The sequence below is a fragment of the Cavia porcellus genome, unplaced genomic scaffold (assembly GCF_034190915.1).
Source record: "Cavia porcellus strain 051 isolate PalLab524CR breed Dunkin Hartley unplaced genomic scaffold, mCavPor4.1 scaffold_15, whole genome shotgun sequence".
NCBI classification, from domain to species: Eukaryota; Metazoa; Chordata; class Mammalia; order Rodentia; family Caviidae; genus Cavia; species Cavia porcellus.
Window position 1 is genome coordinate 34877854 of NW_026947498.1, and position 19655 is coordinate 34897508.

At 34.1% G+C, this 19655-nt stretch overlaps 1 protein-coding gene across 1 annotated transcript in view; it reads left to right on the forward strand.

Annotated features, from left to right (window-relative positions):
- Window positions 1-282: 282 nt before the first annotated feature.
- The window catches only part of Csnka2ip (casein kinase 2 subunit alpha' interacting protein), a 133068-nt gene continuing 113695 nt past the window's right edge, over window positions 283-19655 (forward strand). The window contains exon 1 of the mRNA XM_063224776.1: window positions 283-489. The gene's annotated coding sequence lies outside the window, so the exon portion shown is untranslated. The remainder of the gene's footprint in view (window positions 490-19655) is intronic.

The window sequence follows — 19655 nt, forward strand, 5'->3', positions numbered from 1 at the left end:
AGTTTTATTTTTATACATTTCTCAAGTAATAGCATAGAATATATTTTAAAAGTTATTCTTATAAGTTATTTTCAAACTCAGCATGCATTATTATAATAATATTGATGCTATGTAAGGTAGCTTACCCTGGCAAATCCATAACATGCTCTAATGTAGCTGAATTATATTTCTGATTATCTACAAAGTTTCAGCTATTTAGATTTTTGTTAGGAGATAGCTTATTCTAGTTCTAACCCTACGTTCTAGAACACATCTCCATTATGAAGTAGGCCCAGAGATGGGAATAGAAGCCCAGCCTCTCAGTCACATTCCATACCCTCGAATTCCAGCAGGGAGGGTAGGATATTGAGGCCTTCATGCATTCAGGATCCACGCAATGGGGTAATAGGATCCTGAACACTCTTTTCTGCCAGTGAATGTGAAACGAAGATCCAGGAATCTCTACATCTACAAGAATAAGAAGGAAATTTGAGCAGCTTAAGAGTGGTGGTGAGTTCTTGAGAACACATCTGGTTTTATACATGGTTGTTTTAAGATCTTTTTGTTACACAGGATTGTGTGTGTGTGTGTGTGTGTGTGTGTGTGTGCGCACGCGTGCATGTGAGCTTTTTTCCTGAATACTGTATATTGAAGTTTTGTTGACCTGAATATCTAACATCTAAGAAATGTCAGTGTAAAAATCTTTTCCTCATATCTCTTATGATTAAGATATTAGTGGCCATTAAATAAACAAAAAGCGGATTATTCCCACATGTATAACCAGTTCTTCACATGTGTATGTTCTGCATATGTGACTCAACCAAAGATGGGTAGAAAATATTCTTAAAAACTTAATTTAGTGCAGTCATTTACACACTTATTCTTACTGTTTTTCCTAGATAATATAGTAAAACAACTATTTATATAACATGTACATTGTATTAGTTATGATGAACAATTTACTGGTGACTTAAAGTATAGGTTATATGCACATACTATACCATTTTATGAAAGGACCTTGAGTATTTCTAGATTTGGGGTCCCTGTTAATTACTTTTATCTCATTGATGAGACAAAATATCCAATGCCCAAAATTAAGGAAGGAAAAATTTATTTAGCTCACAGTTGTAGCAGTTTCAGTCCATAACCTGCTTAGGTCCAAGGCAGGGGTGGTCTGATACGGAGCAACAATTCGTGGTGGCAGAAGACAGCAAAAGCAACAAAAGCAAAAAGAGAGGAGCCTGCAAGAAGACTTTGTGTCCCTTACACAGTTTGTAAACTACCCAGTCTAGGGGAGGTGTAGCACTCACACCCATAATCCCAGCATTGAACCATGAACCAGTCACAGACTCTAGAAGCCTGCCCCATGACTGCATGAGGCTTTAGGGGACATCTAGACACAAACCAAACAGGGTCCTCAAAGGCATTGCCCATAGATACCCAAGGAAGATTTTTTTTTGCAAGCTGTGTAAAGGAAAAAGGTCAATTCCTGTGCATTCTGCAGAAGTATACAATGAGAACTGATTTATATGTGTAATGATAATACTTAAGGCAGGAAGAAATGCTGAAGGAAATTAAGAGTCACCCATCGTTCTATAATTTTCAGCATTGATTTACTGCTCACTATAATTCTTTGTTTATTAGCAAACCATATAATTCTTGGATAAAAGAAATGCTAACTAGATTACTTCCCAATTTTAAGGATGAGAACTTTTGGTTATTTTCTTAAGTGCATAAATACTTTATTTAGATGTATTGAGATCACTTTTTTCTTTAATACTGGGTATTGAACACAAGGGTTCTCACATTCTAGGCAAGCTGTCAACCATTGAGCTATGTCCATGATTCTTTTTATTACTTTATATATTTTAAATTTTGAGACTAGAGTCTTTCTGTTGCTCAAGGTGGGCTGGATTTTGCAAACCTCCTGCCTCAGTCTCCCAGGTAGCCAAGAGGGTAGATGTTTACTATCGCATCTGGCTTTTTTTTTTTTTTATACTTGATCTTCTATAACTGTCTCTATTCTTAACCTGTTTTGAAATTTTAAAGCAAAATTTTGTATATGGACATTGGTATAAAAATTCAAGATACATTCACCTATTGGTAAGGTCACTAAATGACTTAAAACTTGGGGAGAATTTTTTTTAAATCTGAAAAGCAACAAGAATGCATATAGGTTCAAAAGATTTAGAGTCATCGTAATTACAGCTTATTGATAACACAAATTACAACTTGTACCAAAAGAAATGAGTACACAGATGTGTATTCTGAATAGTTACAGAGTCTTAATGGCCTGCCTTGAGGTAATATTTAGGAGCACAGTTACGCTTAAAATGCATCTAGAGAAAAGAAACCTCCAAATCAGAATGTATTTGTCAACATTGTTTCTGAGAATGAATTTAAGACTTCAGCTTTCTTCATTTTTAAAAAAATGCATATTATGAATGTATGTGGTATTAGATTAAGCTAAGTTATTCACAAATGATGATATATTATACTGATTCATTGCCACTGTTTTTCAAATAATAGTTAGTGTTTTAAATCTTACTTTACAAAAGCTGTATTCTTAAGCACTAAGCACCTCTTCCTAGTGATCCTGTTCTTTGAGATATCAGTGGTGATTTGATAAGGAGTTATTTGCTCAACTGGGATCTGTGGTGCATTCTTAACCCTTTATAAACTTAAGTGCCAATCACAGGGCTGGATGTAATTATACTTTGGTGATTTCTTTGAACTTTAAAGGCTAATGGATAGCCTCAAGTATTTAAATAACTGCTTGAACTTTCTTAATTGATACAAACTGTCTGTAATAATTTCACTTAGCCTATAAACCACCTGAGCAGCGTTATCTTAGATTTATGTACTTGATAGTGTTTAGTGGTACATGATATTCTCATGAGTCTTTGTCTTACTGAATTGTATTAAGGTAATCATTCTAGGTTACATTTTAAATCTGTATATCATCTACATAAATGAAAACATTGAACTATATTTTTTATGGAAGATAAGTAAATTTAACAGGTTATATAAGATTGTATTAGTCTTTTCTAAGCATTCTAAAGCTCATGTGCATCCAAATGTTTTCCTATTTTTCATATTAATATTTACATGAATATATGCTTACTTTTTAATTAATACTAATATATACATTGATGAAAATTCTATCAAGTGATTTAATATTTGTTATAATAAGCAATTGTTTGAGGATTCATTTTCATTGTGGGCTTTATTATTTTTCTATATTAAAATAGTTTAAATATGTCTGAGGAAGAGTTGTTTCACAGATTGTTTTAAAAGTAAGTTTATACAGAGTTCACTAAATACTAACTTGAACCATGATTACTATAATAGAAACTGTTTAACAGAAATTATGGAAGTGAAAAGAATTTTAATAGAGAAAATAATTTTTGAAATTTATCTTTGAAAACTTTATCTAGGTATTAGTGAGTCTGAAATTTTGTTTCCCATGCAAAATGAGCCACATTATAAAAGTTCTGTGAGTAGCTTGTTTTCTTATCTACAAAAGAGAAATAACCATAAAGATGTTTTGTCAAATACTCAATACTTCTTGGAATATCATGAATTCTCAATAAGCACTGTCTCATTTTTATTCCTGTGGAAGAAATGTCTCATTATTTTTTAGATTCTGTTTGATTATAACCTACATTATGACCCAAAGTTAGCTTTAGATGATCTTAAACTATTTTCAAACCTAAAAGTATGCCTTCAAGACATTGAATCCTGATACTATTAATTCTATTCATAAAAATGCCTGAAAATTACTGAAAAGTAGCTACTTGAGAAAGTCAATGTTTATTTACATACTTGAATTGTGTATGTTTGTACAGGGATGATGCTCTCTAATTATTCATATAATGATACTTGGTAATATATTTATATTTGTTATATTTTTTGATAAGTAGAGGTTTATACAAAATCATCTAAATCATTAAGTATTATTAAATATGTCATTAAACTTATTTCCAGATTACTAACCTATAAATATCATATGTTTTTTTTTTGGAAATTTTCAATTGAGAATAATTTTGTACGTGAGTATGTTTTTTCTTTTAGTGTTGAGTTGATAAACCATAATACTTCATGATGGATCACAAAGAAATTACCATATTGTTACTTTCATTTGAATATTTAGATTATAAAATGGAATTCCAGATCAAGCGAAGTGTTTCATATTGCTAAGATTTGGGCTGGGCATATAGTTCAGTAGTGCCGTGCCTGCCTGGTGAGCACTAGGCCCTGAGTTTTATTTCTGATACCAATCCCCCCTCCAACTGCCATTTTATTAAGATTTATTTATAGTGTGGCATATAATAAGAGTCAGACCTCTTTCATCTCAATAACAATTTTTGCAATGTGTTTGAAGAAATAAACAGTAGTGATTTCATCTCTTTCAGTCTATTTCAAGTATTAGAAATTTTGCGGTGGAAATTTAGTAGATGCTGATAATACTTTTGTTAAAAGCATTGCAATGGAGGCTGAGGCAGGAGAATCACAAATTTGAGCCTAGCCTGTGCAACCAAGAGACTTAGCTAAACTCTATGTCAAAATTAAAAAAAATAAATGAATAAATAAATGCAAATAATCAGGGCTAGGGCGTGTGGTTCAGTGTGGATGCTGGGCTGATTTCTTAGTACCTCCCCTCCAAAGCAAGCAGTAAGGCTCACACATTTAACCTAAAAAGTTCTTGAAATGAACAGAGTATAAGAAATATTTTAAAATATTTTGCTAAAACACAATAAATAATTTTCATCAACAACAAGGTTTCTTTTTGTGGAAAGGGTAAATGCTTTGAGTTTTGCATGTTTATATATTTTGAACTTTCAAAGACATATTTTTTATTTAATGAGACAATGTTTGAAAAACTTCCGCTTAAATTATTCTCTGAACTTTAGCAATAATTGTAGGTTAATACTGAGCAACTCATTAAATATTGGGCAGAATACAACAGAAATTATAGCAAGAGAGTTTATTAGTTTAGAACTGAATTCAAAGCCAAGCATTTTTATTTTTGGTGTATATGATAGAAGCTGGATATATACATGGGTTCATCATACTCATTTCTTATCTACAAATTTAAAAATCCCTATAGACAACCTGTGAGTATGAAAACTGGCACTCATTTAAATTTTGTACTTCCCATTTTTTGGAAAGATACCTGTTTAGAAACACAGAAAGCAAGCATTCCATTTCTCATAATAAATTAATAATGAAAGGAGTAATCTCATTTGTGCATTGTAAATCATAGTCTTAGGTGAGTTATTTAGTACCTTAAATACTCAGGAAATTTTACTAGTTGGCAACAATCGGTAATGCATGTTAACTGCATTCTCCTTCCCACATCTGAAATAGAAGAATGTCAGGAGTAGACTAATTCTGGTTTCTTTAGAATATCATATTTTAATTTCTTTTATGTTTCTTTAATCTTTTCAGCAGTGCTGAAGACTTGGAAGATGTTGATTAAAGCATTTCCTCTGATTAATTATATTTTGGCTTTCAACTGTTGATTTTATTTAAAAATCAAGCACACACACATTGTCTGGATTATAGGAGCGTCTGCTCTTCCCATTCTCTGCAAATATTTATATAAATCTAACTGCCACCCTGTGCTGTCCAAGTTCTCACTGCCTGGCTAATACTGATTGCGTCTTCTCATTAAGCCCATCTTCAGGATATGGAGACATAAATAAAACAGATGAACAGTCTACATTTCAGGAATATTTGGGTGCGTGGCTTGCCATTTAACTTGTGCTCTTAAATTCTCAGAATTCATTCTGAAAACATAGTGTTTCCATTCATTTTACATTAATTATACATCTGATTATTATTAACCTAGAAATTATTTTGGATAAAATGACTAGACTCTTATCGAGTATAAAATTGAAATAAAAATTTAGAATTTATTTGTAAGTTTAAGGATAACACATTTATGTTGAATATATACTGTATTTGTTTTTTCTTCATCCTAAGTATCTTTTCATTTTAAAAATGTATACATGAGCTAAAACAGAAGATCCTCTCCACAGGGATAAAATGCTAATCCTTTATCTAAAGAATGTCCTTCACCTGGGTTTCCATAACTAATTAATTACATCTTTCTTAGAAGGGCAGTACTTTAATCTGGGACATAAGGTTTATTTCATGCTCTGATAAAGAGTGAGAGACATCTATTTGACTTCATTTTACAAATTGTCCTTTGACCATGTAGTTTCTGTGGACAGAATGATTTTTTTTTTTTGATAGTACATTTTTAGGACTGAGAATTTCTGTTCTCTCAGCTTTATGTAATTATGTTCAAAGGGGTTTGAATTAAAATGGAACAGATGTGTCCATCTTTAATTATGGTGTAACAAATTGTGTTACTGTAAGGCTTTATTAAGTGAAACACTCATCTCTATGTAATAATGAGTCAGACAGTTTCAAAACGGTATCAGTGAGCACAGAGTACTCCCCAGTCCACCTTGACTTCAAAGGACAGTAACAACTCGTATGGGCACATAAAACCAGGACAAGCTATGGAAAGTACATCTTTGCTTTTTATTCAAAGTGAAATAATCATCAGAACCATGTGATGAATCTTAATGTTATCTAAGTAAGACAAAAAGATAACACGCGACTTCACATATATATCTACAGAGTAATGAGAACATTCAGCTCCCTGGGTTGGAATATACCACTTTAGGTTTTCCCAAAAAACCTTCTGTATTCTTTGTTTAAAGACTTGTATATGAGTGGCCAAGAAAAGCTTTTCTGTACCACATTCAAATGAGTCAACAAAATACTTCTAAGGCCTGGGTGGCTGTTATTTCAATAATCACAAAGTAGCAAGAAGAATAGGAATAGGTAGAAATCTTGTGACCTGAACCCCATCTCCACATTTCCATTTCTGTTGGGTGCTCCTGGACATCTTCACTGTTTTATGCTTCTTTTCTATTTTCCAGACAGAATTTGTCACCAATTATGATTTGATCCATGTGTCTCTCTTGATAGACTTTCACTTTCATATATATTAGGACCCGCTCTTCCCACAGTCCTGGCTTCCTCACTGTTTCCTTCGTACCTAACTATTGCATCAGATTTTCTTCTCTCTCCCTCCTTTCCATTGTTTTCTTCAAATCACTGCCAGTCTAATGTAAGAACTAATACTTTTTTTCAGTTTGATGCGTCACTTCTTGAAGACTTCATAATAGACTTATTATACAAAGCCATAGCTTTTGATATGGTTTTCAAGATCAGCCGTAATCTCTAAGCACCTCCTCACTACTCAGGTGGGTGAAACAATCTTCCTTTCATAAATACTTTCACTTCAGCAATTAAAACCAGCTTCCTCTGGGCAGCGTTGTTCACTGAGCTCCACTCCGAGACCTTTATCCCCACCTCACACTCTTTCCCTGCTTAGGCAGGTATCCGTCCCTTTATTGGGAAGCCCTTTCCCTTCCTCGTCTCTCTTCTTCTCCTCTTTGTCTTCCTCCCTTCTTCTTCCTCTTCCTCTTCTCTTTTGAAACAAGGTCATACTATGTAGGCGCAGCCTAGCCTTAAACTCATTATATGACCTAGCCTGGCCTCAACAGTGATCCTCCTGCCTCAGCCTTCTGATTGCTGGGATTACAGGCGTGCACCACCACATCCAGCTCTTACTTTTTCTTGAAAGGCCAGGTTCTCCCTGACCTGATGCATTTTTTGTTTTGTTTTCTTTTTTCCTTTCCACAGAGTTATCAATTCAGTTTAGGGTGGTATTCTATTTTCCAAATTGATTTGAGTCCTCATAAAGATCTTAATCTTACTGTCAATTAAAAACATTTATAGGGTGATTCCTGTATGAGTATATTAGTTGATTACTTCATGTGCCTCCTTTGAAAGAGTCACTGTTAGGACTAGTATTAATTACTGAGACGCAAAGGGGCAGAAAGATGAGTTGGATAATATAGAAATTGTGGGAAATAAAAATTGCATTTTATTGCAGCATCAATAACATTTTTGTTCTTAAGGGAAGAAATACACTAAATTAAAAAATGAAGGAAAAAATTTGCTTTATACAGCTGTAGTGAACACTAGATGTTAAAAGAAACCCAACAGACTATCTTTCAGCTTTCATCTTTAAGATGAATTCCAACAAAATAAATAAAAGTAAACCATTAAGGACAATAAGAATGCAGAGCTCTAGATTTCACATTAGAAGATATATCTAAAGAGGCATTGTCAATATATTTCTTCACTATCCAGAGGTATTCAGCTCTGGATACTTAGGCTCATAATTACCTCCTGGTCACTGTCCTTTACTTTTCCCTCTCTCCTTCATTAGACAAAAACACAAATATTCATGAGCCAAGCAGACATAAAGGTTTATTTTCTGCATAATCCAGGAGAGCAGGCTAAGCGGTCTAGTTTGATACTTTCTCCTGCACTGAATTCTTATGCAAGGACTAGGAAAACTATTAACTTTGGTAAGTTAGAAATATGACAAGCGCTAAAATAGAGTTACTTGTTGAAAATTAGAAAGTGAAGAAATATTGATCAGTGGATTCACTTGACTCATGCAGTGCATTTATAGCTTGAAATATATAGTCAGTGCTCTATATTTATGTGTTATGACCCACAGATTCAGCCAAACCCAGGTAGAAACTATTCCACAAGTAAAAATTATATCATTACTGAACATATTGAGGCTTCTTTTTCTTACAACTTTCCCTAATCAATGCAGTCTAACTAGAGGACCAGATTTAATATACATATATATATATAATTTTTAATTTACAAAGTAGGTTTATAATGGCCTTCTGCTGAGTCAAATGTGGAGAAATGTAAAAGGGCCATCTGTGTGCTGGAGAGTCCAAGTATTCAGTCAGTAGGAGAAGGTCTAGAGCTCACTGCAGAATCCCAGGAGAGTCTAGCTACAAGGTCTGTCCTAGAAGGCTGGAGATTGATAAAGACTGGAGCTCCTCCCGAGAAACACAAGCGATACTTCCATCATCTTTCCCTTTTTATTCCATCGAGGCTGCAATCCTATAGGTTGGTGCCACCCATGCCTATAGTGGGGCTTCCCTCCTCAGTAAGTCCGTCATCAGAAACACCCAGAATGCGGGGCTGGGGATTTAGCTCAGTGGCATAAGCCCCTGCCTTAGGGTTAGCAGGCAGTAGTGAGTTCGATCCCCGGTACCAATAAAAAGGAAAAAGACAAAAAAAAAAAAAAAACCCCAAAACACCCAGAATGATCAGTCAGTTGAGTGTTTCTTATGCAAGCTGACATCACAATGAACGATCTGGAAATGACTTGAGGTATATGGCCAAGTGTGTGTAAGTCATATGCAAATACCACGCCATTTTATACATACAAGAGATTTGAGGTCTACGGATTTTGTACCTTCAGGAGTCTTAGAACCTATTCTTCATGGATGCTGAGGGATGCATATAAAAAGTATAAATTTTTTCTAATCTTTTAAGAAGGCTTTATTGGGAAGCCCCTTCCCTTCAAAGAAAAAAGTTCATTATATGTGTAGACTGGAGCTGGAAGTTAAAAGTACTATAATAGGCTGGTAAAAATGAATTATTTTTTAGATAAATACATATATTTTTGTAGGTCATGTAATGTTCAGTGCAGATATCATAACTTCAAAGATGATGTTGATTTTCCATATTCTGTTCCTGTAATTTCTAAATGATTTTTTATTATAGGAAATTCTGACAGAGACAACACAGAGCAAATACCATACTTAATGTCATCCTTATACAAGATGTAAAATGGAATATCTATACATTTTATCTGAATTACATCACATCATATAGGATATTATTTAATAAAAAATTTCATTTCAAAATATATGGTGGCTTCCCATATCAAATATTATAATATATTAAAACTTTTATACCCAATACAAAGGAACATGACCTTTAAGATAATTTTTAATTTCTCCTATAAAATGACTAATCTAGTTTCAAAGACATATTTAACATTATATATTTTAATAAGTGCTAAATTTATTTTAAAATGTGAATTTTAAAAAGTCTCATATTCTATAAAACATCATTAATTTTTCACCCATAAACAACTTCTTTAAGTTACCAAATTTTCAGACAATGTCAACTATACTTTTGAGTTTGTTTATGGTATTTTTGTAGAATTTTCTTTTTTGTACTGGTATTTGAACTCACAACTTTATGCTTGCCAGGCAGGTGCTGTGCCGTTGAGCTATATCCCTGGCCCTTTATGGAAATTTTATCTCAAACCATGAGTATCTTATTTACATGCATTAAGACAATTAATAATTTTGTTAATTCATAATGTAACCATTTACAATATTGTTTTTAAATTCAATCTTGTAAAGGCAGTATCTAACATATTCAACAGTTGGTATCTTGTGGCCAGATTCCACAGATATTAGTAATACATGTTAATTTGTGTGGTTCCGCCTTTCACTGTTCTGATCATGTTAACACTCATAATCTAAACCTGCACACACCTAAGACTACCACCGACAAAGGCAATTTTGGTGTAATTTCTTCACTCCATTCCTTAAAATAATACTCAAGACAAAGGAATTAAGAAAGCACCCTTTAAAAGATTGACTTTAAACTAATTCACTTTTTCTTGAGAGCCCATTTTGGGGAAAAGGAATTTATCTTTTATTTGAGCATGTAGGTTACAGGAAAGCATTGGCAACATCATGTGAGACAGAAATTCGAGATTTTTTTTGTTGTTGTTGTACTTAAAACTTAAAAGCTTATTTTGTCCTATAATTTGATGATTAGATTTTTTTTAAAGATTGAATTTAAAGTGATTTTGTACCTTAATCTAATCCCCTGATTTCATAAGTGGAGAAGTAGTCAGGCTAAGCAGACACATGACCCTCTCAAGCTCTACAATTTGCAAAGACTTCAGATAGGCACAACTCTGTGTGGACAGTTTATTGCTCTGTACGAGTATTTACTGGAGTATAAAGTTATGAAAACCTCATTTATCCTAAACTTGTTTGGGAAATTTAGATGCTGGAAGCTTTTCATAAACTCTATTGCAGGATAATTGCCTCCCAAATTTCTCATAAGAAATCCTATACTACTTATTTTTTTAAGAGAACGAGGACAAACTTTTTTGTCTTTTTCTCTTGAGAACTGTCTTCTTTATTATACCTCTTTACATAGGAGAAATTACTTAAAATTGGAGAAGATTAAACTCTTCTCCCCTCAATTCTTTCATCTCCATATATGTGGATTCTTGAAAGGCATTTGTTTACTTATCCATTCAACAAACATGCAAGTATTAAGTCAACTGTTGTTTTGCACTGACGTTGTGAAAGACAAAAAGGAAGCCAATATAAGAAGATAAAATTTGTGATAATTATTAGAATTCTCCTCAATATTCTAATTCTTCTAAATTATGCAATAATTAAAAGGTGTTTCTCTAGTATTAGATATTACCATTAGATACGAATTTATTTCTTACTTCTCATAATTGACTTATATGTGGATTGACTCACTCTGTGGAACTTGTGTTTGCCTACATGGAAGCACATGTCAAGAGGGAGCCACCATTAGCCTGAAAACCTCAGTGACCACAATAAACACAGCTGTTCTCCAGGCTGACACTAGTCAAATAGGATGAGAGGATTAAGTTACTGAGATCTTCAGGCTTCTGTGATAGCTTAATTTAGCCTGTCTTGACACAAAGAAAATCTTTACATTCAAGCTCTTTTAATTTGGTGGAGTAGAGATAGTAACGAAGTTTTTAACTATATTTAAATAAAGTTTAATATAAAAGGTGCTTATGGATGATCAGAAGACAAAGAAAAGAATTTTGTGAATTTAGTTAAGAGATTAGTCTAGCTCCAAGTTAAATATTTTACTCCTCTTTCAGCTGTATCTACATTATTAAACTGTATAAAATTCACTTTCCATATTATATGGGAAATAATATTATTTACTTAATAGAGTGATAGCAATAATTGAACAATCCACACGATAAGTATTCAGTTGAAAGTAGATACTATTATTATTTTCTAAGAGTATACTTGATATAGGATGGATAACATTGGCCATATACTATTTCTTTTAAATGATGAACAGTATTCTAAAAGTTGGAGAGTTGGTAAACTGCAAAGGAAGCATTTCAGGGAGAGGCATTGGCGACTGTGTTAGGTGAGCAGATGTTAGCAGGGAACACAAATGAATAGTGGGCGGTCGAGCTAAAATAATGGACATGAACTGAAGGAAAATACACCTACCTGCAATTGCTAGGGAGTAGGGTTCCCTGATTTCAGTGGCAAATGGTAAGACTTTGCCTTGAATTAACATTCAAAGAACATTGCTGAAAAAATATTATTCAAACTTCAGAATGGAAGACAGATTAGCAGGAAGCACAAGATGGGAAACAAATCTCTGTGAAAATGTGGGTAAAATTTCCAGCAAAGAAGGGTCAGGATAGACTATGATGGTCATAATTCAAACCATGAATGTGTGTGTGTGTGTGTGTGTGTGTGTGTGTGTGTGTGACTTCACAAGAGAGGTTTTTTGATGTCAGTGTTGGCAGTGGAAGTCAGGTATCACAAAGGACCCAATGTCTGCAGGAAGCCAACTGCTCCTGGGAGAAAAACAGGACAGAGAGAAGTAAGATAGGAACCAGAAGCTTGGCTTTCATGGATGCCAAAGCAGGGGAGGTTGTGAGCAGAGAATGATCAGCACTGTGGACATGGCAGAAGTGCAAAGTAAGGTACTTTCTTCAGAGTGTTTATGATGCTGGGGAATCAGGACATTATTGTTGCTATGTGTAGAAGATTTTGCAGTTGGTGGGGTTAAAGGCAGACTGCAAGGAATCAAGGAGAGAAGGTCTTGGTGATGGGAGAAAAATAGTGAGTATAAATTTTAATTCTGAGAAATTTGACTCTGTGTAATAGGGAAGAATGAGTTCATAAAGTAAAAAAAAATACTTGTGTTTTAAAATGGAAAAGAGTTAAACATATTACTGCAGTGAGTATCTCTCTTAGACCCAAACAAACGCAGCTCTTGTCCAATGTACCTTCAAAGGACCCTGCTGGTCTGTTGGCTCCGTGTGTACCAAATCAAGGAGTCTAAAGTCAAAGGCCCTGAATAACTTTGAGAGTCCTGGCTCAATTGTCTCTGATGTTCAGAATCTACACAGAAGGGTACCAATTTTTCCACTTTTACTTCTTTCTGATATGTTATTGAGATGTTTTACGAGTTTCCTTTATTTATGTTTTTTTTTTTTAATGCTTGAGGATTTTGTAGAGTTGGTTCTTTTTTCTAATTTAGGTAGTTTTTGTGTGTACCAGGAATTGACCTTATACTTTCCAGGCAGGTGCTTATGCCATTAAGCTATATGTCCGGTCCTCTAATTTAGTTTAATTGTGTTCAGAACTTTTTTTTTTTTTGACACAAATGCTTTTGAATTCACTGAGGGTTGTTTTATGGATAGGCTGTATGGCTTGTCTTGGCAAATTGTTTGTTCCTGAAAACAATGTGTAGTCTGACACTGAAAATTTATGTTTCATAAATATTCCAGCTTACATTGGTATTAGGTTGCTTTAGTTGTCTAATAGTTAACTCATTCCCCTTTACTTTTTAACCTTTTTTCTTTTTTGTGTTTCATTTTAAATATATCCTATAATTGTATTCTCAGGTTTACTGATCTACCAATCACATCTTCTGTGATGTCTGATGTAACAATAATTCTATTCAAGGTGCCACCTTAGTTCTGTCAATGAAATTTTCATCTCCATAAATTACATTTAGGCCTTTGGAAAAAAAAAAACATCTTTCTTATCTCTTCTAAGCTTTAAGACACAGTAAGAAACAATTTATTGATCTCTTCAAATTCTAACACACTTGTTACTTCTAATTCAGTTTTATTGTATGAATCGCTCTTTGTGTTTGGTGTCTTTGCTTGCATCTTGGTAATTTTTTTTTACTTACCTGTTTTTAATCTTTGAATGAATGCCTTACATTGTGAATTTGCCTTTTCCTGTCTATATACACATGGTGTTTCTATAAATATATGAAACCTAGTTCTGGGATATATTAAGTGATTATGAGCAGTTTGACACTTTCTGGCTCTCATTTTATGATTAGTTTCTTGAGGCCAGAGTAAATTTTCCTCATCATTGTTATGAAATCTTGCACTGTATTTCATTTAATTACCTGTGAAGGAGTGTTCTAAATCTTCCTGGTGAGAAAATAACTCTTCCTGAGTCTGTATTAGTCGTGGGCTTTGTTGACAATGTTTTCGTCTTGGCTTAGGGCAGTTTCCTTCCATACATGCATTAATATTTCTCTGCCTAATATTTGAGGGATCCTTTGTGGACTGCCAAGGTGCTGTTTCTGTGCAGTGCTCTCCTCTGATGCTCTGTTCTGCAAATTCTAATGATACTCACCCTGCATACTCAGCTCTGCTTTCTCAAATCAGAGATGCTGTCAGGCTCCTTTGGACCTGACCTTCTGATGCCAGCTCTCAAAACTCTCTTAGTGATATAAGCTAAAGAATTTATAGGGCTCATTTCATGGTTCCCCATTTCTCATGGTTCTCTGCATTTGTTGACTAGTTCCAGTGTCTTCCAATCCATTTTTAAATATATCTTTGTTCTATATTTTTAAAGAGTGTTACTTCAGGTGGTATGGTAAATTTGGTCACTGTTTGCTCCATTTGGCTGGAAACCAAAGAGTCTATTTTGATTTAGAACTCTTAAAATATTTAAAAATATTACAGACCTCAAAGGATTTGGGAAAATATGAGAAAGTAGTATAAAAATAAGAAGGATACTTGAGATAAAAGTCTTAAGGAAGAGGGATTATGTTAAAACTTTTGCAAAAAGGAGATAATAGAGAATATTCAAGAAATGTAGTAAAAGTTTGTAATACATGCTGGAAATATTTAAAGATATTACTGATTGTTGACATGTAAAAGGTTTACTGAGAGACAGAATAATTGGCTTATATGGTTTTAAATTTATGGTTACATACATTTCCAGAGTTACACATATTTTTTATCATTTTTCAGCAGAGCAATAGTGGAGTTAATGTTGTCTATATCTTATAAAGAAAATACAGTGAAACAGATTTTAGGCTAGACATGGGAGTAATTAGAAGAAAACAACAAATTTGTTTATGTAGCACCTAGTATGTGCCATATATACTCCTTGCTAACTGTTCCACATTACCCCATCTTATCTTCATAACAAAAGTATTCAGTAGTTTTGAGTATCTGTTAGGTTTAACATAATCCCATTTTCCTTAGATGAGGAAATTGAGGCTTTGCCCAAGTTTATACAGCTAGGAAGTGACTGATCCAGGATGTGGGTCTAAGCAGCCTGATTTAAGAGCCCACACACTTAACCACTGACTATACTGCCAATGAATTTAAAATAGAAATGGACTCAAATATGCAAGTGATCTGGAGGGGTGGAGGCTGTGGTCAGAAAGCAGGATATTAATGTTAAAGACATCAGAGCCAGAGAAGCCTTGAGTGATGCTGGCTGTAAGATGGGTAGCTATGGTAGATGATAGGTGAGCACATTTTGGTTTGAGGTAATTTAAGACTTTTTAGGTGAATTTTTAAATAATTCATGTTCATAGGCATTACAATCACCCATGAAACTAAATGAATTATATTTTTTACTTATTTTCTCCTTACATATGGCTTTCTGTAAGCCTTTGAAAAATTTAGAAAGTTGAGGAACTTAACTTCAGACACCTCATTTTAAAGGAAAGAAAAGTTCTCAGGTTGATTTAATAATGAGTGTACCTGTTCTTTCGATGTGGCTTACTTTTGAAGTAATCCTGGGTTTTTTTAAGAGACGATCTTAACATGATTGGTAATCAATTCTTGTGCAGTGACCTTTTGGCTGCTGTAGGCTGGAATTGCGTCAGTGATAGAAATTCCAGTAGTTTTCAGGGATTGGGTGACCTGAAGTTTTTGCTGCAATAGAGGAATTCACTGGAATGACCATAGTTTGAAGAGCCAAAGCCTGTGAAATATTCTTGTTTCTTAGCTGCTTAGTCAGGATTTATATGGTAATGTGTTGGGACATCAGCTGTCTTGTATCATTTTAAATCAGAAAAACACTACTATTATTTTAATACCTACTCTTTTAAGAGGGCTTAATATTGACCTCAGTTCTCTGATGGAGATTGAAGGGAAAGTGGAGCAAATTTCAATTTAACCAAGAAGGCTATCATCATTTCTCTATTATACCCAATAGGATGATCATGTGAAAGTCAGGCCAGAAGTTACCACAATTTGACAACATTCCATTTCATTTGATTTTGTTTAGTGTGGATTTTCTGCTCTGTAGTACATTTTCCTCTATAAGAAATAGAAAGTAAATTCCCATAGTTTGAAGCAGATCTTTTGGAAGCAAATAAACAGAAGTGCAAAGATCAAATAGTTTTCAGGATTGCTTATACCCAGTATCAGAAACTAAGAATTTTCTTCCTAGGTGTGTTTGCATTAGCTTTTGATTTATTCTGGTGGAGGTCAGTGCACTTAACTGTAGCATGAATACTAGTGGCTGTCAGAGTTTCTTCATTCACGTTCAGAAGGTCAGAATGTCAATCCCCCAAAATCTCTTAGAGGAGTAGGGAGGGACTTTCTAAGAAACTCTGTAAACGTCTTCTCCCTCTCACATGTTACCCAACTCTTTCAAGTGATCAGTCATGGACTACAGACTGGAGAGGGCAATAGGACTATCTTTAGGTAAATCAGGTCCACCTCTAGATATGTCTGTGAGGGGATATTCCAAAGTCTTCACATTCCTGAGACAGAAAGACAAAAAGTTATTACTTTTTGCAGTGTTGGAGATGGAACCTGAGCAGTGTTGAACAACATGAGCTTGCTGGGCAAGTGCTATACTGGTAAGATGTCCTTTTTGCTCTCCAAATAATTGTTTTTGGAGGAGGAGGCGCAAGAAACTGTTGGTCAGGCAGCTTATTGATTATCAGATACAGGCTATTGTTGTTATGATTTAGTGAAGAAAAAGGATAGTGGAGAGAAATGAGGCCAGGGACTTAGGCAGAGGTTAGATTATAATCACTTTGTAAGATTTTGAATTTATATTCTACTCTAGTTGAAGATAAAATATTTTTGGACTTTTAAGCATGTGCCCACCTATGTGTATTCATATGCACATGCATGTATTATGGAAATATTATGCTATTCTTTCTGAAGATACAATTACAGAAACTGGCATATCATTAAAAATAGTATTTGGAAAGTGATCAAAAGCAAAGATGAGAAGAAATTACTACTATAACACTGCTAGTGCATCAGGTACAAAGCACAATTTGGTGACTTTGGTTTAAAACCAAATGACTCAATTTCAGGGTAAAGTCATTACTGGATAGCTAAGAAAAACTTTTAGAATCAGGAACACTCCAAAAAAACTGAAATGCAAAATTGTGAGAGAAAATTAGTCTGAATGCCTAGATGATCAATTTGTCCATGACATAATTTTTCCATATATGACCCCAAGAAGTTTGAGGGAAAGAGTAAGGAGCAGGTAGAATTAGGTCTGCTCGTGGAAAACTAAGTGCCTTTGGTGTCTTTACCGTGCTATTGGTTGAGTGTGTTCTCTGGTCTGCTCAGAGCTTGGCTGGCAGAAAACAGAAGCTGGTTAGGTCGTTTTGGCAGGGGGCAGATTTCTGAGATAGAAGAGCAACTGGAAATTTACTAGGACGCCCAGAGGCAAGAAACCATCAAAAGGGTGAGCCTCAAAATCTGAGCATAAACTCAGCTAAATTCCTTGGCAGACTCCTAAACAAAATAGGCATGGAGGAGACCACCAGGGGGCCAAGCTAAAAGGAGTAATTTAAAGCCAAGAAAACTTGGCAGTGGTATCAACCCCTCCACAGCAGGGGAGAAACAAATTTCAGTATGAGTCTAGACAAGTTAGTGGCTTACTAGAACCCAAATACCATAATCCTAAGGAAAAAAAGGAGATTTCAGAGTCAAGAAAACATATTTTCTGTTATAGACTGAATGTTTGTATCGTTTCCCCATAGATTCATATGTTTGAAACACTAACCTTCAGTGTGTCTGTATTTTCAATAGCTTGATCCTGTTATCTAGCACCCATAGTTTATTTCTACTTTTCCCCCAAATGTGTTTGATTTAACCTTTGGTCTGTACTCACTGAAGGTCAGTTTTGGACTGAACCTTGGAGGTGGTTCTTAACTTTTCCTAAGGAACTAGTGATAGTTAAGTGAAGTTACAAAGAGGTGGGACTGATCTGATAGGATTATTTTTCTCGTAGAGAGAGACTCAGAGTGTTAGTTTTTTCTTTCTCCATTCACATTTTAGGTCATTATAAGAAAGGGTCTCTGCCAGCTAGGAAGAGAGCTCTTACCAGACACTAAGTCAACAACTACCATGACTTTTGAGTTCTAGCCACCACAAGTGAGAAAATAAATCTCTATTATTTAAGGTGCCCAATCTATGGCATTTTTTTATCAGTACTGGGGATCAAACTCATGACCACCTGCTTGCAAAGCAGGTACTTATGCCGTTCAGCTAAATCCCCAGCCCCTTTATGGCATTTTTTAATGACAGCCTTATCAAAGTACTGACTATAATTTTGCAGCTAAAACTCTACTCTAGCTGTAGTATAAAATGGAAAGTATGACATATATACAGGAAGAAATCAGCATAAACTGATTACAAGTAAGTTAGAATGTCAAATTAGCATTGACTTCAAAGTAGCTCTTCTCTGTATTCAATGGGTTAAAGGAAAATGTATTCAAGATAGAAAGGAAATGTGTGATTAATAAGTGACAGTAAAAGGAACTTAACAGAGAAATGTAAGCTAGAAAAATAACCAAATAGAACTTCTAAGGTTGAAAATTACAATAACTGAAAATAAAAGTGTCCTAGATTGGTTCAATGACAGATTGGAGATGGCACAATACGGAATAACTCATTAAAAAATAGTTTAATAGAAACAACCAATCCAAGGAGCATAACTAAGATTAAGGAAAACATGAAAGTAGATGCCACAGTGATTAGTAGCAAATATCATGTTGTTCAACACATGTTTAATTGAAATTAATAAAATAAAGAAGAAACAAATACAAAAGTATTTCCAAAGATAACAAAAAGGTTTTAAAATTTCAGATTTAACTTACAGTTAGAAACAGGATGGTCATTGAGCCACTAATTAGAAATAGAAAATCCATAGTCATACATATCATAGTTAAAATGTTGGAAAGCAAAGATAAAGATAAAATATTGCAAGCAGAGACAGAAAAAATTATATGTAGAACGCTAGGATATAATTATAAACTGACTTTTAATCAGAAATAATAGAGGGCAGGAGACAATAGAACAACATTCTCAAATACTGAGAAAAAACCAGCAGCACTGAAAGACCAATTCAAATTTCTAAATCCAGTCAAATTCTCTCACATACATGAAATATGTCAGTAAAAACACTTGAGAGAATTTGTTGCACCATGAAAGAAGTCTTTCAGATTAAATATCATGAAAGAATAAATAAAGGGGGCCAGATATTTCAGTAATGATACAAGTAGATAATCATAGATTTCTTTCTAGCTTCCTAATTTCTTTAAAAAATTAGGACTATTTAAGCTGAATTCATAAAACTGTACTGTTAGGTTTATCATATATATTGTTCCATATGACAGTGTTAACATAAATGATGGTA